Below are 25574 nucleotides of genomic sequence, written 5' to 3'. Positions count from 1 at the left end.
TCGAGCCGTAGCCCCGTTAGATTTTTTTCTTTGGGGCGTTAGGGAAAGATGGTGTTTACCAGACCCTGGAATGGGACCTGCAGGAACTGCGAGCCGCACCAGAGCAGCGGTTGTACACGTTAATGGCAACGTGCCAGGACGGCCTTTGGAGGAACTGGTATATCTATTAGATACGCTGCGTGCTAAAGATGGCGTACAGATTAAAGTCAGTTAAACGGCTACTAATACTTTAAGTGTGTGTGTGTGTGTGTGTGTGTGTGTGTGTGTGTTTCTGCCGATCCTCATTTTTGTAATTAAGTGATTAAAGTGGTAAAGATCATTTTGGAACACCCTGTATGTTTTACGTGCATGCAAATACAACCATGGGATACGTCCTACAATTACGTTTAGGATCAAAGTTTTTACTTACCTTTCACAAATGTTCAATGTACTCGTCACCAGACGTACGAGAGACATCTAGAATATATGCAGATGCACGCCACGCTTGTCTTGCGGGAATCGGCGAAACGCAGCGAGTAATGAGGATAACAGGCAGCGGAACAATGTTAGTAGTGTGGGGAAAAGTTGAGACTTTCGGTCTGACGGGAGGCGTGGCAGGGTACCCCGTGCAGCTGCGGTGACCACTGTGTCCGGATGGGTCAGTGCTCAGAGCATCTGTCTAATAAGCAGGAGAGCTCGGTTCGAATCCCAGTCGGGTACAGATTTTCAAATTTCCCCATTGATGTAAAGCAATGCCCATTAGCAGCTATATGTCGTAATTTCTTTGTGTCTTGATCTAGACGATACACAAACTCGTCTCATTCTATTGTGAGCATGTCTGGAATTACCGAAGTGCCGGCCGGAGTGGCCGTGCGGTTCTAGGCGCTACAGTCTGGAGCCGAGCGACCGCTACGGTCGCAGGTTCGAATCCTGCCTCGGGCATGGATGTGTGTGATGTCCTTAGGTTAGTTAGGTTTAATTAGTTCTAAGTTCTAGGCGACTGATGACCTCAGAAGTTAAGTCGGATAGTGCTCAGAGCCATTTGAACCATTTTGAATTACTGAAGTACTGCTGTAGCTATGCGGCTTGGCAATTCAATCTAAGTTGTTGGAATGTAAGGCACATAGTCTTTCACCGTCCCCCAGACCTTACAAATAATTACATTCCGTGGGCTTGGGGGCCGATGGTGCAGTGTGTGAAACGCTTAAGCGCAGGAGCCGCAATGCCCAACTCTCGACGAACATCACGCCATGCCTATGTATCCTCATGTATCTCCTACCCACCTCATAGCTGGTGTAACAATTTCTCACCTCATTCATGCATGTCTAATTCACGTCGAAGACATAGTCTTCCGTAATCGGACGAATCTTTTTGGAACAACCTGTACCTGATTCATGTTTGGCCCGTTTTCCGAACGCACAGAATAAGCGTGCGTTGTGCGCCTTCTAGCGCTGTGGCATATTGTATACTGAACCGACAGTTGTGCCGCGCAGAATGTGACATGCTTAGTTTGTAATTATTGCCGCACAGGATTAGCCGAGCGGATAGCCGGCACGGTAGCTCAGCGTGTTCGGTCAGAGGGCTAGCTGCCCTCTGTAATAAAAAAAACTGAGTTAATGAATCAACAACGAACTGAAGCGGGTGTCTTTCGACGTCCGCCCCGAGCAGATACAACGAACGAAAACGAACAAAATGAGATAAAAAAAAGAGGTCTAAGGCTCTGCAGTCATGGACTGTGCGGCTGGTCCCGGCGGAGGTTCGAGTCCTCCCTCGGGCATGGGTGTGTGTGTGTTTGTCCTTAGGATAATTTAGGTTAAGTAGTGTGTAAGCTTAGGGACTGATGACCTTAGTTGTTAAGTCCCATAAGATTTCACACACATTTGAACATTTTGTTGTTGTTGTAATTATTGTAAGGCCGAATGTAACCGATATGTGGTTGAAACTCAATATTCTGTATGCGATATTGTTTAGCAATAATGACCATCTGAGATCGGTATTTACGTTTTGTGCAGTATTGTGAAGTATTTGTACACTGACCTCATTGTTCACAATAGCAGAGGAAATTAATTTGCTTAATTTGTAATTAGTCGTCGTTTATGAATCTATGGTGGTAAGAATGAGCCCCTGGTCCACTAAAATGTTCACTGGAAGCTTTCCAGGTTTGTTTCACACGTTCTCCATAATTTCTACTTATTGTTTTCGTGGGAAACATCTCTGTCGCAATACATGCGGATTCCACAGCGTCGAGCGCCGCTATGTTTGCTTTGATGGCAAATTTTTTATTGTTGTGCAATTTTTTGATGATTCTTGGGAACCGAACTTAGTATTAAGAATAGACAAGTTATTTTGTCTAGTGATTTTTGAATGTTTCAGTTCAAACTCATAGTCCAGATGATCTCTATGCCGTTCATCTGAAATGACCGTTGAATCAAACGAAAGGAGCGTTGTATTGGTGAGACAAAGTAGCATTAGAGTATTTCGAATAAGTCTCAAGGGACGTTGACAATAGGATGTGGGGGATAATACGTTTAATGAGAAGTGCTCATTACAATGCATTAAACAATCATGGAGGTACACGAGACTGCGGTGGATTCGGGCCAATGATACGACCTGCGAAGACTAGTCTGCACGTAACATGGCATGTTGCCGCCAGTCTACACCATCAGTCACCTCCACCACCACAACACAACGTTTCACTGTTTTATTTAATAAGGACTGCAGTGTGTCTAGGACGTATAAATGCATCGTCTATCCGAGGACAAGATGAAAACATCTCGATCTGGACCACGGATATAAGTTAAATTACTTTAAATTATATTGGCATTTCTTTGTACGGAAACATAAGTGCAGTTTCATTTAGATCTACGGAATACTTGGCTTGTGAAGAATGACGTACCTATCGTTTGGAGACGACTATAAATACACTACTGGCCATTAAAATTGCTACATCAAGAAGAAATGTAGGTGATAAACGGGTATTCATTGGACAAATATAGTATACTAGAACTGACATGTGATTACATTTTCACGCAAAATGGGTGCATTGATCCTGAGAAATCAGTAACCAGAACAACCACTTCTGGCCGTAATAAAGGCCTTGATACGCCTGGGAATTGAGTCAGAGCTTGGATGGCGTGTACAGGTACAGCTGCCCATGCAGCTTCAACACGACGCCACAGTTCATCAAGAGTAGTGAGTGGCGTATTGTGACGAGCCAGTTGCTCGGCCACTATTGACCAGACGATTTCAATTGGTGAGGGATCTGTAGAATGTGCTGGCAAGGGCAGAAGTCTTAAGATTTTCTGTATCCAGAAAGGCCCGTACAGGACCTGCATCATGCAGTCCTGCATTATCCTGCAGAAATGTAGGGTTTCGCAGGGATCGTATGAAGGGTAGAGCTACGGGTCGCAACACTTCTGAAATGTCACGTCCACTGTTCAAAGTGCCGTCAGTGGGAACAAGAGGTGACCGAGACGTGTAACCAATGGCACCCCATACCATCACGCCGGGTGATACGCCAGTATGGCGGTGTCGAATGCACGCTTGCAATGTGCGTTCACCGAGATGTCGCCAAACACGGATGCGATCATCATGATGCTGTAAACAGAACCTGCACTCATCCGAAAAAAATGACGTTTTGCCATTCGTGCACCCAGGTTCGTCGTTGAGTACACCATCGCAGGCGCTCCTGTCTGCGATGCAGCATGAAGGGTAACCGCAGCCATGGTCTCCGAGCTGATAGTCCATGCTGCTGCAAACGTCGTCGAACTGTTCGTGCAGATGGTTGTTGTCTTGCAAACGTCCCCATTTCTTGACTCAGGGATCGAGACATGGCTGCACGATCCGTTACAACCATGCGGATAAGATGCCTGTCATCTCGACTGCTAGTGATACGAGGCCGTTGGGATCCAGCACGGCGTTCCGTATTACCCTCCTGAATCCACCGATTCCATACTCTGCTAACAGTCATTGGATCTCGACCAAGGCGAGCAGCAGTGTCGCGATACGATAAACCGCAATCGCGATAGGCTACAATCCGACTTTTATCAAAGTCGGAAACGTGATGGTACGCATTTCTCCTCCTTACGCGAGGCATCACAACAAGGTTTCACCAGAAAACTCCGGTCAACTGCTGTTTGTGTATGAGAAATCGGTTGGAAACTTTCCTGATGTCAGCACGTTGTAGGTCTCGTCACCGGCGCCAACCTTGTTTGAATGCTCTGAAAAGCTAATCATTTGCATATCACAGCATCTCCTTGTTGTCGGTTAAATTTCGCGTCTGTAGCACGTCATCTTCGTGGTGTATCAATTTTAATGGCCAGTAGTGTAGTATGTTTGTTAAAACGTCATTTATATAAAAAAAATAGCAGTAACGATAGTGTTCAACCGACAGAAATGTCGCCGTTAATGAAATACATACCAAGCAAGGCTTGGGAGACGTTAGATCACTTACGTAAGACTAGAAATTAATATCAACAAGAAATATTTGGAACTAGTGGCTTGTACAGGAAAGTACAAAAATTAAATTCCCAGTCGCGAAAGCTGACAACGGCCGGGAGAGCGGCATGCTGACCACATGCCTCTCCACATCTGCATCCAGTGACGCTGTCGGCTGGGAATGACGCGGCGGTCGGTCGCTACCGTTGGACCTTCCGAGGCCTTCTCGGACGGACTTTTTAAAAATAAATTCACTGAAGAATGGCTCAGATAATCAAAGAAACATTTGGTTTGTTCGTGTTTTTTAAACGTAGTGCATGTTCCGTTTGAATAATTAATCTGGAATACGATAGCGCGATAAAATTGTTTCGGACGCTTTAAATGTACTACACAATCGTTTGCAGGGTAAGGAAGTAGATGTAGAGTAGATGTACATGGTTCAGTTACCTAAACCGTAACTAGGCCCAAACATCTGAATTATTTTACCCAAAAAAGACTTTCCGGCCTAGAAGTTAGTCTTGACCTCAGACAAGTATGTTATTTGGTGATTAAGTATAGAATTCTTCCGCTCCTGATTTTATGTTCATAGCGAGTGTTACTATTTTTTTATCGGTCTTTGGATATTTCAATGACATGCCCATTATGGCGCGATCATTGGTGCTGAACCAAAACATTTTTAATACAAACGTTGTCACCAGAGAAAAAACGCCTGTTCAAATAAATTAAATATTAAAACTTCGCTAAAATGTATCGTGAAATAAACGGCCAAGGAAATAGAGCAGCATCACACGTCATTTACTGCGGCATACTATCAAGGGATTGTCTCCCACTGGCGTAAGAAAGCTTCCCGCTTTACTGCTTAGCATGTGATAATCTCCGGCAAACAATCTCGCATTTCTCTGCGTCTAGAAAATATTACCCTTGCCCATTTGTTATTCTGTAATAAGCAGCAGAGGGCGTAATTACTGGGTGGGCAACAATCCCTACTGAATGACGTCAGTGTTTCCAGGAACACCAAATTTGGAAGTGTCAAGTGCCCATTCCCGTCCGAGCTTTGCGCATGTATCCTCGTATGTTTAGTTGTTTATTTTTCTTTCACTTCGTTCTTTCTTATTACAATCTTTCGAGTCCGCATTGCAAGTGACGTCAATAAGGTAACGAATGACGTCATCACAGTCAGTTTCCTGGAACTTCGCGAGCCGTATAGAGGAAATCGTGACCGTAGTCTTTCTCTTTGGCAGCACTGCTTCTCACGAAAGGTGTCCGGCTAATACTTACAACTTACTGTGTTGTCTGACTGCCTGTATCGTCTGCCGACAAGTGCGTGAAAGACGCAGTTGCGGAAATTTCTAGTAATTTTAATTTCGCTTACTCTTTTTAGTTGGTATTTCTTGAGGGCGCGACCGTTCTCTACCTATCGATTTCCGAAAGGAAGATCAGAGGCTAGGATCCTGTCAACGTCTAGGTCAATAGATACAGAGCACAAAACACGACTGGACAATGCAGAGTTAGGAAATCAATAGTGTCATTCTCGAAGGAACTTAAGCATCGTGTCATTTTAGAGGAAATCATAGGTAGTGATTTAAGGAAACCATAGGAGCCCTATATCTGAATGATTGAACAGGACTTTGAACTCTGATTCCCCAAATACAAGAACAATAGTTTCGGTTGCACTTTTAGTTTTTTACCTAGACGGGAAAAGTTCATAACTAGTAAGAAACAAGTTCTTTTCTGCTCTTCTAACTCAAGAAGATACTAACTGTTAATGTTCTGTATTTACTCCTGAAGTAACTTGATTAAACTGATCCTAAAGTAGCATATGCCTTTACTGACAGAAACAAGAAATTTATATTTAAATTCTCATTGACTAACAGAACAGCCGGGCGGAGTGGCCGAGCGGTTCTAGGCGCTTCAGTCTGGAACCGCGCGACCGCTACGGTTGCAGGTTCGAATCCTGCCTCGGGCATGGATGTGTGTGATGTCCTTAGGTTAGTTAGGTTTATGTAGTTCTAAGTTCTAGAGGACTGATGACCTCAGAAGTTAAGTCCCATAGTGCTCAGAGCCATTTGAACCATTTTTGAACTAACAGAACATACCGTATTACAAAAGAATGCTGTGCAACACACAATTTTCAGTTTCAACACTCTATTTAGTTATTTATTTATGCGAAAACAAGAAAGAAAGGAAAAACTATAATTCAACTTCCGTACATATATTTTACAGAATCTCTAAAAGCGTTTTTTTGTGCGCTTCTGTCGCTGAGTGGTGAGCGCGTCTGATAGCCATTTGTAGAACCCGGGTTCATTTCCCAGTACTGTCAGGGATTTTTTCCTTAGTGAGAGGACTGGAATGGGATCAGCCTGAGGAGCTACTTCTGGAAAGCCGATTAAGTCCGAGAGAGCAGTGTGCCGACCCTGTCTCCCTCCGTTACACATTCGAATGACGCCATATTGCGAGGATGACACGGCGGTCGTCGGCATCGCTCGATCCCATAGGCATGATCACAGAATTAGTTAGTAAAAACTTTATATAATGTAAGAGAAGTAAACTTTGGATAGTAATGTAAGCAAGCTGATATGCATGGAAATCAATAAAAAGTGGAAAAAAATTACGTCAGAAATGTAATATTGTAATAAATGAAATAAAGTCAACAGCTCAATCAAAAAAAAAGAAAAAAGAAAAAAACCAATTGATTTCATGAAATGGAAGAAGACCTAAAACATGGAGGAATCAATAAAGAAATGATAGATGAAAGAGACAAATTAAGTAACAAAATAATGAACACGAAATTTGAAGTAAAAGAAGGGTAGAGAGCTGAGAAAATATGGTCAGAACAAAGGAAACACGAACACAGTCAAAGAATTATGAGGTTTCGAGAAGAGGGAAAGAAGGAAACATGAAAAAAAGGGAAGGTTGAACAATCATGTAACATTCATGTTTCAAGTTCAATCATTGCCTTAATGGCAAAAACGTATTACAATAATAATAATAAATAAAATAAAGACTTTCAAAATTAAATAAGGTATTATGATAAGAATGATTATCAAATGGTTCAAATGGCTCTGAGCACTATGGGACTCAACTGCTGTGGTCATAAGTCCCCTAGAACTTAGAACTACTTAAACCTAACTAACCTAAGGACAGCACACAACACCCAGCCATCACGAGGCAGAGAAAATCCCTGACCCCGCCGGGAATCGAACCCGGGAACCAGGGCGTGGGAAGCGAGAACGCTACCGCACGACCACGAGATGCGGGCTAAGAATGATTACATTAGTCATATGATCTGAGGGCGTTAGCCGTTGTTAGTTACCGTAAAACAACTCCATTTGCACTGATAATCGCAAAGGACTAATAGCTGTTAGCGGTTTCCAATAGTTACATTTTAAGATAGACTATTATACAGAGATAAAAAATCTGTCTGTGGGGAAGGTTATCTGAAGTTGTCGTAATTGACTAAACCGGTAAGAGCTGTTCGATTTTTTATAACTACGCAAATTGAGTTGTAATATAAGAGTGGACAATATCATATATGTTTTTAACATTTAAGTTGATCACATTACTCCACAACTGAAAGAAACATACACAGAAAGTTAGTAAGGGATGGTATTTTAAGCATTTTACTTTATGCAAGTTAGCCTTAAAATATACGACAAGAAAGAAAAATAATTATTCAGAACTTGAAACTACAGTACTAAAAACAACAATGTTCGATTTGTAAAATTACTACTACAGAATCTGTTTTTGTGAGGAAAATATCCTGTCCGAGCAAACTGTGGGTAAGATGATTCGGGAACACGTGCAGTCAGTTTTTAAGCTGTCGGTCCGACAAGTCAGCAATAAATATCTAGATTGAAATTTAACCCTTAACGGTTTTACAGTCAGCTTCAGCACGAGACGTGATGTCGAAAGCGTGCTGGGCTCGGCAGTTGTTGGTGCTGTCTTCCTGCCAAACTTACAATTCCAACATCGAAATGCTAAGTGCTAGACGAGCGGGTGCAATACTCGTTACACATTAATTAAAACAAATTAATCAAAATTTGCAAAGCGTGGGCACCTATATTACAACGGAAATATCGTCATAGTGAGACAACAAATTAGATATCCAAATAGCTAACTATATTTATTACTTATGGGTTGCCTAAATCTATGTCTATATCTACATGGATATTCTGGAATACAATATTTCACAATAATTCTCTATTATTCCAATCTCGAACAGCGCGCTGCACGTGCGAGCTCTGATTTCCTTTATTTTATTTTGTTGATCGTTTCTCTCTACATGGGTCGGCGACAACAAAATATTTTCACATTCGAGGGTGAAAGTTGGTGTTTGAAATTTCGTGAAAATATTCAGCAGCAACGAAAAACGCCTTTGTTTTAGTGGTGTCCATCCTAAATCCTCTATCATGGCCGTGACATTATCTCCCCTATTTCGCGATAATACAAAACGTGCTGCTCTTCTTTGAAGTTTCTCGATGCACTCCGTTAATCCTACCTGGTAAGGATCCCACATCGCGAAACAGTAGTCTAAAAGAGGACGAACAAGCTCAGTGTTGGCAGTCTCTTTAGTAGATCTGTTACATTTTCTAAGGGATCTGCCAATAAAAGGCAGACTTTGGTTTGCCTTCCCCGCAACTTTTTCTGTGTGTTCTTTCCAATTTAAATTGTTCGTAACTGAAATTCCTAGGTATTTAGTTGAATTTACGGCATTTAGATTTGACAGATTTTTCGTGTAACCGAAGTGTAACCGTTTTGCAATTTGTTTTGATCTTCGGCTTTTATTTACATAAGGAACAGCAGAGGGCCTATAACACTACCTCAGGGAACGTCAGAAACCACTGCTGTATTACTCGATGACCTAGCTAGGATTAATTGTAGAATAATCGGCTGTGTAATTCCAAAGCAAGAGTGCACTGAACAATATCGATTTATTGTGATCATAGCTCTAAATGTACAAAGGAAAATAACTGTTAAGCAGTTACTATCGTGTGAACATAATTTCTCTGATCGTCAACGGCAAACAGTGACTCAAAAGAAGCTTAATTATCTGGCTGTATCCCAAACACATTAGAGGATACCTCAGTTGTAGCTGGAGAACTGCTTGGGAAGCGCTTCAAGCTTCGTAATCTGCACAGCGGGCAACTGCAAAGTAATCGAGCGCAAGACTCACGAACTAAGGCGAGTAATCAAGCAATCCAAGTTGCGCTGCAAATCCTGCATATTTTGAGCTCCTCAGATAACGGACTGCGCTAATTTCAAAATGCGAAACTTAGTTAGAACTCAACGAACATGCGTCCTAATGTACAAGTCAGCACCGAATGAGAATGGCTGAGATGCTGGAGGAGAACAGCTGGCACCAACGCCAATTCAGGTTCACACGTCTTCCCAACGGTACATTTACACCTACATCTACATGGGTACTTTGCAAATCACATTAAGTGCCTGGCAGAGGGTTCATCGCACCACTTTCACGATTCTCTATTATTCCAATCTCGTATAGCACGCGGAAAGAATGAACACCTATTTCCCTTATTTTATCGTGGTGATCGTTCCGCCCTATGTAGGTCGTTGTCAACAAAATATATTCGCATTCGGAGGAGAAAGTTGGTGATTGGAATATCGTGAGAAGATTCCGTCGCAACGAAAAACGCCTTTCTTTTAATGTTTTCCACCCCAAATCCTGTATCATTTCTGTGACACTCTCTCCCATATTTCGCGATAATACAAAACGTGCTGCCTTTCTTTGAACTTTTTCGATGTACTTCGTCAGTCCTACCTGGTAAGGATCCCACACCGCGCAGCAGTATTCTAAAAGAGGATGGACAAGCGTAGTGTAGCCAGTCTCCTTAGTAGGTCTGTTACATTTTCTAAGTGTCCTGCTAATAAAATGCAGCCTTTGGTTAGCCTTCCCCACAACATTTTCTATGTGTTCTTTCCAGTTTAAGTTGTTCGTAATACCTAGTTATTTAGTTGAATTTACGGCTTTTGGATTATACTGATTTATCGTGTAACCGAAGTTTAACGAGTTACTTTTAGCACTCATGTGGATGACCTCACATTTTTCGTTATTTAGGGTCAACTGACACTTTTCGCATCATTCAGATGTTTTTCCTAAATCGTTTTGCAGTTTGTTTTGATCTTCTGATGACTTTATTAGTCGATAAACGACAGCGTCAGCTGCAAACAACTGAAGACGGCTGCTCAGATTGTCTCCGAAATCGTTTATATAGATAAGGAACAGCAAAGGGCCTATAACACTACCTTGGGGAACGCCTGAAATAACTTTTGTTTTACTCGATGACTTTCCGTCAATTACTACGAACTGTGACCTCTCTGACAGGAAATCGAAAGTCCAGTCACATAACTGAGACGATATTCCATAAGCACGCAATTTTACTACAAGCCGCTTGTGTGGTACAGTGTCAAAAGCCTTCTGGAAATCCAGGAATACGGAATAGATCTGAAATCCCTTGTCAATAGCAGTCGCGAAACGGAAACCGCGACTCCAACTCTCTGCCTCGCGAAAAATTCAAGCCAGAGGGGAGGATCTCCAGGAATTTTAACAGTGAGCAGCGAGAATTCCACTTTCTTTTCCAGAATAGACGGAAACCCTACACCAATTTCCCTTTCCTGGCTCACTGTATGCATTTTTGTAAGCAGAAGGCTGGTGTTGACTCCCACCCAGGTTCCACTCATTGGTCGACTTCTTTGGGCCACGGTGTCGGACAAGATCCACATGACTGCGTAACCAGATGTTGGAGAGAAGGGAAGGAGATTTCCCACGGTAGGCTAGCGGCGCCATATCGTCCTCTTCTGCGTTCTGTGTACCGGAAGATCAACTCGTCGCACGTGGCATTCCTCTGGGGGCCTGGGGGCTATTCGGTGACTCTTTTCAAAGAAGAAAAACGCATTCGTAGGCGAAATGGGCGGCCGGGAACTTACTAGACACGCTTCTGCGAAAAGCAGCATCCGTGAGTCCAGCTCCCTTCCAACGGAGCCTCTGCTTCTGTGGTGACGAGGGAACCTCTACGCGGTCGCTCATCCCGCTCGCTTTCCACCAAGTCAAACTGAAACCTTCCTCTATAGCTAGCCAGCCTCGTGCTTTCTTCAAACACAGCCAAAAATGCACAGATAAAAAGATAAAGTCACACAAATCTGAGGGCTGTAAATTCAACTAAATACTTAGGGATTACAATTACAAATAAACTAAATTGGAACGATCACGTAGATAATATTGTGGGTAGAGCAAACCAAAGACTGCGATTCATTGGCAGAACACTTAGAAGGTGCAACAGGTCTACCAAAGAGACTGCTTACACTACGCTTGTCCGCCCTATTCTGGAGTACTGCTGTGCGATGTGGGATCCGCATATTGTGGGACTGACAGCTGACATCGAAAAAGTACAGAGAAGGGCAGCTCGTTTTGTATTATCGCGAAGTAGTGGAGATAGTGTCACAGACATGATACGTGAATTGGAGTGGTAATCATTAAAACAAAGGCGTTTTTCGTTGCGACGGGATCTTCTCATGAAATTTCAATCATCAGTTTTCTCCTAAGACTGCGAAAACATTCTGTTGGCACCCACCTACATAGAGAGAAATGATCATCACGATAAAATAGGGGACATCAGGTCTCGCACAGAATAATTTAAGTGCTCGTTTTTCCCGCGTGCCGTTAGAGAGTGGAACGGTAGAGAGACGGCATGAAGGTGGTTCATTGAACCCTCTGCCAGGCACTTTACTGTGAATAGCAGAGTAATCACGTAGATGTAGATGTAAACATCGCATAGCGATGTGTGATTGCAATATCACAAGATTCTGCCGAATAAAGCGCAGTCTAGATCACGTATTTTGTTGGTATGACCCATTGCGACCGAAACAGACTGCCTTTAGATGTGCTTATTTTAGATCTGAAGCCAGATCATTTCAACACCAGCCGGTCGCACCAGCAAAACACGTGACCTAGATTGTTTTTTGGTTGAGAAAATCGTCATACGTGATCACTGTTCTTTCTGGCGCCTCAATGCCACCTCTCCGTAAAGATCCGGGTAACAACTGGGTAAATTTGGAGAAAATGTGACGTCGTGCATGACATGTCAACAAAATGAAGTCAGACAAGGAACTCGAGAAAAACTGACTCTGGGGGGGGGGGGGGGGGGGGAGGAATGGTTCCTCATAAACTGACTACACAAGGAAGAAAACCTAGAAGGGGAGGTCACGACGTTGGGTTAACAGATTTACTTCAGAATTCACAACCATCGGTAGATCATTAAAACAACATAATGTGTAAGGCGCGCTGCTCTGGCAATTCTGAGAAAATCGCAAGAGTAGGTTTACACTTCTATTATGTAAGTGATGTGTCTGTACGAAAATGCTGGCCGCAAGAAGTAATTGTGGTCAAGTGGTTAGCGCTCGCGCTTAGCAGAAAGATAGCGAACGAGGCGACGGTTCGAATACCGCTAGCATTTATTTTGAAATCTATATTTTTCTTATGAATAGTCACATTATTTACTATGTATAACGTCTGACAGGTAATATAATGAAAAAAATAATTCGACGTGCATTTTCATGGAGCTTTAGTAAATTTCATGTGTTATTTCACTGTCTACTATTTTTAGCTGAGTTTTCAAGGACGAGAAACCGACTTGGAAAGCCCAAGTCAGACCTCGATAAGTAATAACGCGAATCAAGTTATTCACAATCAGCAATATAGTCAGTCACAATATGACAGACCACAAGAGTAATGTACAATTACTCGTCGGATGTGCTCTCGACATCACACGTTGCAGGATGGTATTTGTCATACAGACGTGGAAAACATAAATTGGAACGGAATCTACTACATCGCATGAAAGCGGTTCTCTCGCATTTACAGAGAATGTTCAGAGTTGCTAAGGGAAAACGCACCTCATTGACATTCTGAAAAAATTCTCTTTCTTCCCATAGTTTGGATGCAAACCAAGCGTAACGCAACATTTTGGCAAATATAGGTGCCGACGGTTGAAGGTGTACGGTGGAATTTAATTAAAAATAGTAAGTAGTCAAATAAAATGAAATTCACCAAAACACTTCATGCAAATAGACATGCTTTTTTAATTATATTACCTTTCAAATGAGATATAAATTAAATAATTCACAACTGGCCATTAAAATTGGTACCCCACGAGGATGACGTGCTACAGACGCGAAATTTAACCGACAGGAAGAAGTTACTGTGACATGCAAATGATTAGCTTTTCAGAACATTCACACAAGGTTGGCGCCGGTGGTGACACCTACAACGTGTTGACATGAGGAAAGTTTCCAACCGATTTCTCACACACAAACAGCAGTTGACCGGCGTTGCCTGGTGAAACGTTGTTGTGATGCCTCGTGTAAGGACGAGAAATGCGTACCATCGAGTTTCCGAGTTTGATAAAGGTCGGATTGTAGCCTATCGCGATTGCGGTTACAGTATCGCGACATTGCTGCTCGCGTTGGTCGAGATCCAATGACTGTTAGCAGAATATGGAATCGGTGTGTTCAGGGGGGTAATACGGAATGCCGTGCTGGATCCCAACGGCCTCGTATCACTAGCAGTCGAGATGACAGGCATCTTATCCGCATGGCTGTAACGGATCGTGCAGCCACGTCTCGATACCTGAGTCAACAGATCGGGACGTTTGCAAGACAACAACCATCTGCACGAACAGTTCGACGACGTTTGCAGCAGCATGGACTATCAGCTCGGAGACCATGGCTGCGGTTACCCTTGACACTGCATCGCAGACAGGAGCGCCTGCGATGGTGTACTCAACGATGAACCTGGGTGCACGAATGGCAAAACGTCATTTTTTCGTATGAATCCAGATTCTGTTTACAGCGCCGTGATGGTCACATCCGTGTTTGTCGACATCGCGGTGAACGCACATTGGAAGCGAGTATTCGTCATCGCCATACTGGCATATCACCCGGAGTGATGGTATGGGGTGCGATTGGTTACACGTCTCGGTTACCTCTTGTTCGCATTGACGGCACTTTGAACAGTGGACGTTACATTTCAGATGTGTTACGACCCGTGGCTCTACCCTTCTTTCGATTTCTGCGAAACTCTACATTTCAGCAGGATAATGCACTACCGCATGTTGCAGGTCCGGTACTGGCCTTTCCGGATACAGAAAATGTTCGACTGCTGCCCTGGCTAGCACACTCTCCAGATCTCTCACCAACTGAAAACGTCTGGTCAAAGATGGCCGAGCAACTGGCTCGTCACAATACCCCAGTCACTACTCTTGATGAACTATGGTATCATGTTGAAGGTGCATAGGCAGCTGTACCTGTACACACCATGCAAGCTCTGTCTGACTCAATGCCCAGGCGTATCAAGGCCGTTATTAGGGCCTGAGGTGGTTGTTCTGGGCACTGATTTCTCAAGATCTATGCACCCAAATCGCGTGAAAATGTAATCACATGTCAGTTCTAGTATAATATATTCGTCCAATGAATGCCCATCTATCATCTGCATTTCTTCTTGTTGTTGCAATTTGAATCGCCAGTAGTGTATGATCATCGATGAAAAAATAGATTAATAAGTAAGTCTGAGCGGGTGTCGAATCGTCGCCTCACGTAGCTCGAACGCCAATCACTTGTCCACCATTAACTCTAACGTCCGACACCTACGCACAGATACGTAAGTACGTAACATATGCGTAAAGCTTCTTTTGAAATTTTCACGGAATTGCCAGAGTAGTGCACCTTGCTACTTGCACTTGTTTTAATGGTCTACTAAAGATGTACAAAGTTTGAATCCAGCGTCGTGGCCTCCAGTCGTTGTGGAACTGGAAATAGGAGCAAATGAGTGCACAATAATTCAAAACCCCTACGTCTAATATCAACACAGGACTTCCCAAATTAACAGCAAGTTGTAAATTTCCCGGTAGGGAATTTTTGGAAGTAAGAACAGACTAGTCCATAGAGTGCAAGGAGGAAGAGGAACATAGAGGTTAGTCTGAACAAGACGAATGTGAGCTGCTGTGCGCTCCATACATAAAGAAGTTTGAAGCAGCGAAGGAGCAGACTGGGACAAATGAACGGCCGGCAGATTTCCGTGCGCCGCGGTCGTCCTTCTTGCACGTGGCTGTGCAGGACACGTCGGTGCGCCGTCGACGTCGTCGTTTGTGTCGTTCGCTGTTCCTCAGGATTAACGGCGCGTTTATGCTGCAGGCTCGCTACTCGCACGTTGTCAACACGGCCCAGCGGTGACGAAACAAGCCCACTGACTAGCTGACCGCAGGGCGGTCGGGTTTTCTAATTTTTTTATAGCTATGGTGTGTGAGTACTGAATTCAAATATCGACCAACCAAAACAGTTCCAAGCAGCTGTCGAAAATTCTCGAGGAAATCGACTTTGAAGTTTTCAGATCGTATTTAATACCCTAAATCAATGTCATATTTTCGATGGGCTGCGTGACTCTGTGGTATAATGTTCATGTCGCATCTACGAGGCACAGGCTCGATTTCTGGCTGAAGCATATTTTAAACAAAGATGTATGTGTCACGAGCATTTCCATGAAGTGTAAAATGAGTAAGTATAATAATTTAATTTGTAATTTTTTAAAGTGAAACTTACTTTGTTATCAAGATCGTTAATTAAGAATTTATATTTGCAACAAAAACTCGATTTTTGCGTGGGATATGCAATTAGAAATAAGAAGAGACACATTAAAAAACGACACATATGTGTTAATTAGCATAAATTTGATGAATTTAGTATTTAAATGATGTATGTACTCGAACTGAGCGGAAAAAAAGAACAGATAATGACCGAAACGAGACTCGAACCAGGGATTATCAGTCTCGAGCGCTACTCATTTTTTTCCATCTTTATGTGTTTTACGCGTCACGGAAATGCTCGTACAACCTTACATTTTTGTAAAAATTTGTATCGCTGGGGAACTGAAACCAGGAGGCTCACATGGCAGACGAACATTCTACCACAGAGCCAAACTATATGTCGAAATTTATTAATCTTACTTTAGCTTATTAAAGTCTCTCGCAAAACCTCAAATTAGATTTTCTCGAGTTTTTTGAAAGTTGTGTTGAATTGCTCTGAGACATTGATATTTGATTTCTGAATTTCACATACCATGTATATAAATTAAAAAAAAAAAAAAATCCTATTGACGTGTGGTCTCCTCGTGAGTGTCACCGTCACATATTTACGAGCGTGCTCAAACTTTAGTATCGCTGTAGCATATGAAATTGGGATGCGTTCCAGCAGTGACCTTCGCCATACGTCCTGAAACTTGAGTTGTGGTTGCGTTAAGGTCACCCCAGCCGTGCTGTTGTTTAGAGAACTGCTCCTCGTTTCTGCGGTTTTTCAGACTACTACATCTACATCCATAATCAGCAAACCAGTGTGAAGTGAATCGGAAAGATTTCTTCCCATTGTACCACATATAATACAGTACCTGATAAAGAAAGACATTATCGGATATCAATGTAACTTTGTACACGTACACTCCATCGGCGGGTACGTAAATAATTGTGCTTGGAATTATCTATGACTGGTGGAAGAGACATCAGAGTGTATTGGTTTTGTTCGTGTTTAGTGTTGTTACCACGCCTTCCAGCGTATACAGGGTGTTACAAAAAGGTACGGCCAAACTTTCAGGAAACATTCCTCACACACAAAGAAAGAAAATATGTTATGTGGACATGTGTCTGGAAACGCTTACTTCCCATGTTAGAGCTCATTTTATTACTTCTCTTCAAATCACATTAATCATGGAATGGAAACACACAGCAACAGAACGTACCAGAGTGACTTCAAACACTTTGTTACAGGAAATGTTCAAAATGTCCTCCGTTAGCGAGGATACATGCATCCACCCTCCGTCGCATGCAATCCCTGATGCGCTGATGCAGCCCTGGAAAATGGCATATTGTATCACAGCCGTCCACAATACGAGCACGAAGAGTCTTTACATTTGGTACCGGGGTTGCGTAGACAAGAGCTTTCAAATGCCTCCATAAATGAAAGCCAAGAGATTTGAGGTCAGGAGAGCGTGGAGGCCATGGAAGTGGTCCGCCTCTACCAATCCATCGGTCACCGAATCTGTTGTTGAGAAGCGTACGAACACTTCGACTGAAATGTGCAGGAGGTCCATCGCGCATGAACCACATGTTGTGTCGTACTTGTAAAGGCACATGTTCTAGCAGCACAGGTAGAGTATCCCGTATGAAATCATGATAACGTGCTCCATTGAGCGTAGGTGGATGAACATGGGGCCCAATCAAGACATCACCAACGATGCCTGCCCAAACGTTCACAGAAAATCTGTGTTGATGACGTGATTGCACAATTGCGTGCGGATTCTCGTCAGCCCACGCATGTTGATTGTGAAAATTTACAATTTGATCACGTTGGAATGAAGCCTCATCCGTAAAGAGAACATTTGCACTAAAATGAGGATTGACATATTGTTGGATGAACCATTCGCAGAATTGTGCCCGTGGAGGCCAATCAGCTGCTGATAGTTCCTGCACACGCTGTACATGGTACGGAGACAACTGGTTCTCCCGTAGCACTCTATATACAGTGACGTGGTCAACGTTACCTTGTACAGCAGCAACTTCTCTGACGCTGACATTAGGGTTATCGTCAACTGCACGAAGAATTGCCTCGTCCATTGCAGGTGTCCTCGTCGTTCTAGGTCCTCCCCAGTCGTGAGTTATAGGCTGGAATGTTCCGTGCTCCCTAAGACGCCGATCAATTGCTTCGAACGTCTTCCTGTCGGGACACCTTCGTTCTGGAAATCTGTCTCGATACAAACGTACCGCGCCACGGCTATTGCCCCGTGCTAATCCATACATCAAATGGGCATCTGCCAACTTCGCATTTGTAAACATTGCACTGACTGCAAAACCACGTTCGTGATGAACACTAACCTGTTGATGCTACGTACTGATGTGCTTGATGCTAGTACTGTAGAGCAATGAGTCGCATGTCAACACAAGCACCGAAGTCAACATTACCTTCCTTCAATTGGGCCAACTGGCGGTGAATCGAGAAAGTAAAGTACATACTGACGAAACTAAAATGAGCTCTAACATGGAAATTAAGGGTTTCCGGGCACATGTCCACATAACATCTTTTCTTTATTTGTGTGTGAGGAATGTTTCCTGAAAGTTTGGCCGTACCTTTTTGTAACGCCTTGTATAAGGGTCGTGATCAGCGTCTGATGTTGAAGAATCACTGTTAAGGACACGGAGATTCTCGTTTGAGATACTCGTTTGAGACAGCGTTGTCAGCACCTGACAGTCTCGATGCTGGCCTCATTGGGGGTCTCCATTTGGTCGGCTAGTCGAATGGCCCAGTATTCAGGTTAGTGGTGCGTTCAGATATGATATTAGCCCGATGTTGGACTGCCGGGGAACTTGAGAGCAGGCACGTTCTTCGTCAGGATTCTGGTCGATCGGATCTGACTTCTACAAGGTGGGATCGCCGTATTGTGCACCGAACACATCGTACCGCCCTCACAACTGCGCCTGGCATCCGAGAACAAGTATTGGGCTCCCAGTAACATTCAGTGTTATCCCACTCCAGTGGTCGGAGGCTAGAAGCAGCCGGACGACAGAATTACCGTCCCACGCATGGGATACCACTGACATCACAACACAAGCGGCTGCATTTGAAGTGGTACCGCGACTTACAAGCATGGACTGCTCATGAAGGCGTCACGCTGTGTTCAGTGATGAATCGTGGTTCTGTACTACTCTGGAAGACCATCATCGGCGAGTTTGGGTGGTCTAGGGAGGGGTCTCATTCTTTCGATGTTTTGGAGAGGCACATCGGTGTTAATTCTGGTGTCATGGTGTGGGGAGCCATCGGGTATGACTTTAGGTCATGGCTGGTAGTAATTCAGGCAACTATGGCGGCGCAACGTGTACGTCGCGGATGTCCTGCGTCCTCCCCTGTTGCCCTTCATGTGACAAATTGTGATTCCATTTTTCGACAGGAAAATGTTCGCCCACATAAGGCACGTGTCTGTATTAACACCGCGTACGTGATGTTGAAATACTCCTATGGCCAGCAACATCCCCCGATGTCTCCATTCCAGTGCTAGTATGCACGCTATCAAGGATCGGTTACAACAGTTGTTGGATTAGGTTACCTCAGGAGAGGGTTCAACGACTTTATGACACCCTTTCTAACCGAATCAGAGCATGCATGCAGAATAGTAGTGGTACTATATCATAATGATAAGTAGAGTCATACTGCCAAGTTCTTTGCATGTTTGACTCGATTTCGTAATCACTGAAATAATGTAATATAAACTTTCAATGCGCGAAATTTCGTTTCGTTTCCTCTTTCCAGCAGTGGTGCTTCAATTTTATTGTCACGCAGTGCAGTACCTTCCCGTTCTATTCGCCTATAGATAGCAGGAAAAATGACTCTTTAAATGACTGTGTACAAGCTGTAAGTAGTTTAATCTTGTGTTTGTGATCCCTACAACAACGATACTTAGGGGGCAGTAGTATACAGGGTGTCTCCTAAGAGCGCACAAAAGCGTAACAGGTCACAGAGAATGCTTCACTGAACAATTAGAAGTCGGGAACCCGGGGTCCAGCTTAAGGAGGTATTGAAGTAAACTTGTCTACGGCTTTGTCTAGTATTACTGTTTTCCATTAAAACTGACACGAGTACAAGTTTAGTCGTAGTGTGCTGTAAATTCTTTATTTCTCGCAAGGAAACAAGGAACTAGCAGTATTGTAGCTACTTGTGATGTGATTCGACGTTCTTCAGGGGTATTTGTCATGCTTGCATTGAGGTTGATGGCCGTCAGTTTCAGCGCATTTTGTAAGATACAGTACAAGTGGTACGTTCATCTTGTTAATGATGGTGTTTGCAGTTAACTATAACTAATGTAAATAAAAAAGTACGCAGTAATGTGTGATTTTATTCCTATTACCTCCTAAAGCTTGCTTGTCTGACCCCCGGTTCCCTACCTAACATTTTTCAGTGGAGCATCCTCTATGGCCTGTTAAATTGTTGCACGTGCTTTCGGAGACACGCTGTATGTCTTGGTCCCTCACTTAATACTTGTTTTTGGGTGGTATTCCAGTTTCATTTATAGGCTTACAGAACGTGCAGTAAGTGGCGAAGGTATCTGACGGCATGCATGTGTTCACTGTATTTACTTACTTACTCACTCCTTGGCGCTACAGCCCATGTAGGGCCTTGGCGTCTCTGATGAACGTAGCCCAAACCTGACGATTTTCTGATCGTTTCCTCCATCTCCTGACTCCAGTCTTTCTCAAATCATTTTCCACATCCTCCAGCCATCGCTTCCGGGGTGTCCCTTTGCTCCTTTTGCCACCTGGATTTCCTGTGTTAACCTTTTTGACAGCTCCATCCTCCGACATTCGCTCTACATGGCCCAGCCATCTCAATGAGTTACACTTAATTTTTCACCAAGTCAGGACTTCTATACAGTTCTTCCAATTTCTTGTTTCTCCTTATCCTGCATTGCCCCTCCTCATACACGGCTTCAAAAATCTTTCTTAATACTCTCCTCTCCCATCTCCTCTAGAGTTCTTCTCCTACTAAAGTGGTTGTCCATGTTTCTCAGCCATACATTAACACCAGTCTTATGGCTGTTCGGTAAACAGTCACCTTCGATTTTCTGCTCAGGCTACGTGACTGAAGGATCTTGATCAGGGCCCAGTAAGCTCTATTTCCTGTAGCAATCCTAAATTTTATTTCTTCTCTTACTCTGCTATCCTCCGTAACCAGCACTCCCAGGTATTCGAACTTCTCACATCTTCAAAATTGCCTCTGTTTAACTTAATATATTTTTCTTTAACAACAGCGTTTTCCCTGGAAGTAAAGAGATACTGTGTTTTTGTGTTGTTTACTGTAAGTCCCAACTGTTGTGCCTCCTTTTCCAGTCTGCCAAATCCTTCTTCCATTTCTTTCAAACTTCTAGACAGCATACACACACCATCGGCATAAGGTAGATTTTGGTGCATGCGGTTAAACAGAATGCCACCTCGGTTGTCAATCTCCACCATTCGCATCACTCTCTCCAACACAATGTTGAAGAGTAGCGTGGATAATACATCACCCTGTCTTAACCCTTGGTTGACCTCAAATTCTTTAACAAGTTTTCCTTCTACTTTAACCTAGCATTTTGTGCTGGTGAGGGTCATTTGTACAAGTCTGATAAGTTTACTTGGGAATTCCATCTCCATTAATGTGTTATCTAGCTTTTTTCTTTTAACACTATCATACGCCTGTTTAAAGTCTACAAGATGCTGGTGTACATCCACATTATATTCATAACACTTTTCCATTATTTGCCTTATAGTGAAGATCTGGTCAGTTGTTGATCTGCCCCGTTGAAAACTGAACTTGTAGTCTCCGGGTATTTCTGCTGTAATTGGTGCAAGTCTCATAGCAATGACTTTGGCTAATACTTTGTACACCACGCTGACTAAAGCAATACCACGATAGTTTTCACAGTTTGCTTTGTCCTTCTTCTTATGAATCGGGAATATAATGGCCATGTTCCACTGGTCTGGCATCTCTTCCTTTTCCCATATTTTCACTATCAGCTCAACTACCAACCTTGTTAGATAATCAAAATATCCACGGGTGTACTGCCGGTCTACAGTATGACAGATGTATCCGAGCAAGTCGGCGGTCGCTGAACATTGTTTGTCGGAAAATCACGCTATGGAGTATGAACGCACGAGGATTCTGGTACAGACGTCGAGATACTGGTACAGCGTTGTTAGAGAGGCCATCGAAATTCGCACCAGTGACGACCTCATAAACCGTGACTGTGGCTATAATCTTGGCGAGGCTTGGGAACCAGCGATTGGGTTAATCAAGAGTAAATCGAGCAAACGTATAGTTGTGGCGACCACGGCGGACAGAGCCATCACACCGACGTCGTCTCAGACACCGTCGCAATCTGTTCCACCGCGCGACCGTGGCGCGGGGCGCGGACGATGGCGAGGGGTCAGGGGGAGGGGGGAGGAGCGCGCCGCGGGTGGAGGGTATTTAAATCGGCCGCCGCCGTGACCGAACCCAGTTCTCCCTGAGCAGCCATAGCGTACGGATCTCCGTGCCGGCACGTTCACAGGAGCTCAGTCCGTCAGTTCACCTGATGATGGCGACGTGTATGATCGCCGAATCATTAAAGTGTCCGTTGGACACTGTAGACCGGCAGTACAACCGTGGATATTTTGATTATCAAATACGCCGGGAGAAACTCAAGAATCAGAATCTTGTTAGATGTTCACCTCCATCCGTGATCATCTCTGCTGAAGTGTTGTCGTTACCTGGAGCCTTATTATTCGATAGGCTTTTAATTGCCTTCCTAACTTCCTCTATTGTTGGTATAGGTACAGATCTTTCATCTTGACTAACATTCTGCCACGGTTGGTCGCCCTCTGTTTAATTTTCTTCCAGAACTTCTCTTTCTGTAATGACATTCAGCAGGCAGCTCACTGAAATATTCGGCCCCCGTCGGCCTAGAAACTGTTCTTCTCCTCTATAAAATTTCCTTCTTTATCTCTGGTACGTGGTTGGAAGCATTTCTTCAGTTCCTGAACTCTCTTGTAGAATTTTCTTACTTCTTGATCATTATATTCTTCTTCTACCCCCGTAATCCACCTCATCTCTAATTCTCGTTTCTTTCTTCTGCAAATCCTATCTGCCTCTTTCCTTTTCTTCATGAATTCTTCTGTATTAGATCTTGTTGACCTGTTTATCGTTTACTTCCTTGCCTCATTTCTCTCTTCCATTGCCCATTTACAATCTTCATCACTGCATTTAGCTCTCGGCTATTGCTAAAGGATGGAGAGTGACATAATCATGGTTGGTCTGAGGGCAGCGCATCGGTTAGGTTCCTTTAACTCTCTGTTACTCCCTAGGATGAAGAGTGACCGAAGTAGGTGCATCTAAGTTGGTCTGTTATCGGAGAGCTGCTGTTGTGAAAGACCGGCGTGACGAGGCGCGCTGTGGCGAGGAGATGACGATGTGACGCAGGCCGGACTATTAGCGACTCACAATCAACTCAGGACGGACACACGCAGCAGGCTGGGAGCACATGTCGCCGCAGCCTCAGGGGGTCCCCTCCGCCAAATCTTCATTACGGAAATACTATGTGGTGGTCGTTACTCTCTGCGTCTATACTCGTACTCCGCAAGCTATCTTACTATGTGTAGGGAGAACGATTGTACGATTGTAAGATTGTTGGTAAGCCTTCGCATGGGAGGAAGTAGGAGTAATATACTGCGCAGAAAAACATACCAGTTTTTCTAAATTCAGTAACTGTCTGTCACTGAAATGCGTAAGTGTGAAGTTTGCCTGGAAGGTGCCTACAGCCTTACTCCGTAACGGTCCGAAAGTGTGGCATCTTGCGAGGTTAACCTCGGTCTCGGCCACCTTTCAAACAGCAAGGTGCATACACATGCGAAAAAGACGCTACGACTCAGAAGTTCATGTGAGGTGTTAGGTGACTTAACTATGTCACATTGGCACCAAATTTGATTCCGCCCAACCCCAACCGGCCGCTATTAACATAGTTATATGCCTATAATGATAACCGTGTGAAAGGGTTTTTAATATTGTGTCTGTGACGATATAATGGTAAGGTATCGGATTATTTTGTCCCCCTAAAGATTTCTATTGTAAGGTAGCAGTAGCAAGATGAACGGGAATCGAACCAAAGTTCTATTAGTAATCAAGCAAACTATGATTACGTAAAAAGAAACGGTCGTCAGTCTAATTAGGCAACGTTGTACCCAGTGCTACCATGATTCATAATGAAAGTTAACTACGCGGCTTGACTTTAGTTGAGATTAAACTTCTGTTTTCCTCATAAGGTACAAGATACTAGCACAGTTTAGCAAATAATCTACCAGTGAATTGACTTGAACTACACAGGAGAAGTATTAATATGTGTAGGCAACAACTGGATCTCAATAACACTATCTGCACGTTACAATAGGAAGATAGTGATGATTATAGGTAAATGATTACTAATGGTGAAGCACTAGTGACATGGACAAGAGGTTCCTTTGTCATTGTAATTATAGGAAATTACTACTATTGAAACAGTTATGAAGTAATTGTATCTTCTGTACTGATTATTATTTGCATTCTCAAGGAATACTCACTACTTATACTATTTAGCTCAAACGGAATACGTGACACCTGGATCTAGTATACTTTGAATAATTGTAGCCAGTTGCTTATTCTTGAATGCTGTTATTGTAATGTGACAAATATGGCTCAACAATTCGCATCGGGACCCAGAAAATAATTTATCGGTAAATACAGAACGTGGCTGAACACATAAGTCACAACAATATGTGGGAAACACTGTTCACTGCATAAGATATCAAATTGTAAACACTATTATTTCATTAAAAAAATCTTTGAACTGAATACTTTAACTGACTATTTATGAAAAATACGTGGAGTATTTCAAAACTCATGTTCACTAAATAATTATGTACTTTTACAACTCCACAAAGTTTGTTAACTTTTGTTAAGGAAGATTTTCAGTTCACTAAAATAGGATATTCGGATTCAACGTAGCACATAAATGACAAAGTATAAAATTCGATGTCTCGACACAGAGCGTACAGAACATGAAATTATTGTTGAAAAAGGAACCATATAACTGGTCCATGGTTCAAATGTCTCTGAGCACTATGTGACTTAACATCTGAGGTCAACAGTCCCTTATAACTTAGAACTACTGAAACCTAACTAACCTAAGGACATCACACACATCCATGCCCGAGGCAGGATTCGAACCTGCGACTGTAGCAGTCGCGAGGTTCCGGACTGAAGCGCCAAGATCCGCTCGGCCACAGCGGCCGGCAACTGGTTCATGGAACTGTACTATACTCCAGTGATAATTTGACATGAAGGTGGTTGCGGCGTTGATCTCCTGTGCAATCCAAAATACGGCGGCGAAGGTTCAAAAATGGTTCAAATGGCTCTAAACACTATGGGACTTAACATCTGAGGTCATCAGTCCCCTAGAACTTAGAACTACTTAAACCTAACTAACCTAAGGACATCACACACATCCATGCCCGAGGCAGGATTCGAACCTGCGACTGTAGCAGTCGCGCGGTTCCGGACTGAAG

The sequence above is a fragment of the Schistocerca americana genome, chromosome 8 (assembly GCF_021461395.2).
Source record: "Schistocerca americana isolate TAMUIC-IGC-003095 chromosome 8, iqSchAmer2.1, whole genome shotgun sequence".
NCBI classification, from domain to species: Eukaryota; Metazoa; Arthropoda; class Insecta; order Orthoptera; family Acrididae; genus Schistocerca; species Schistocerca americana.
This window is presented reverse-complemented; position numbering follows the sequence as displayed.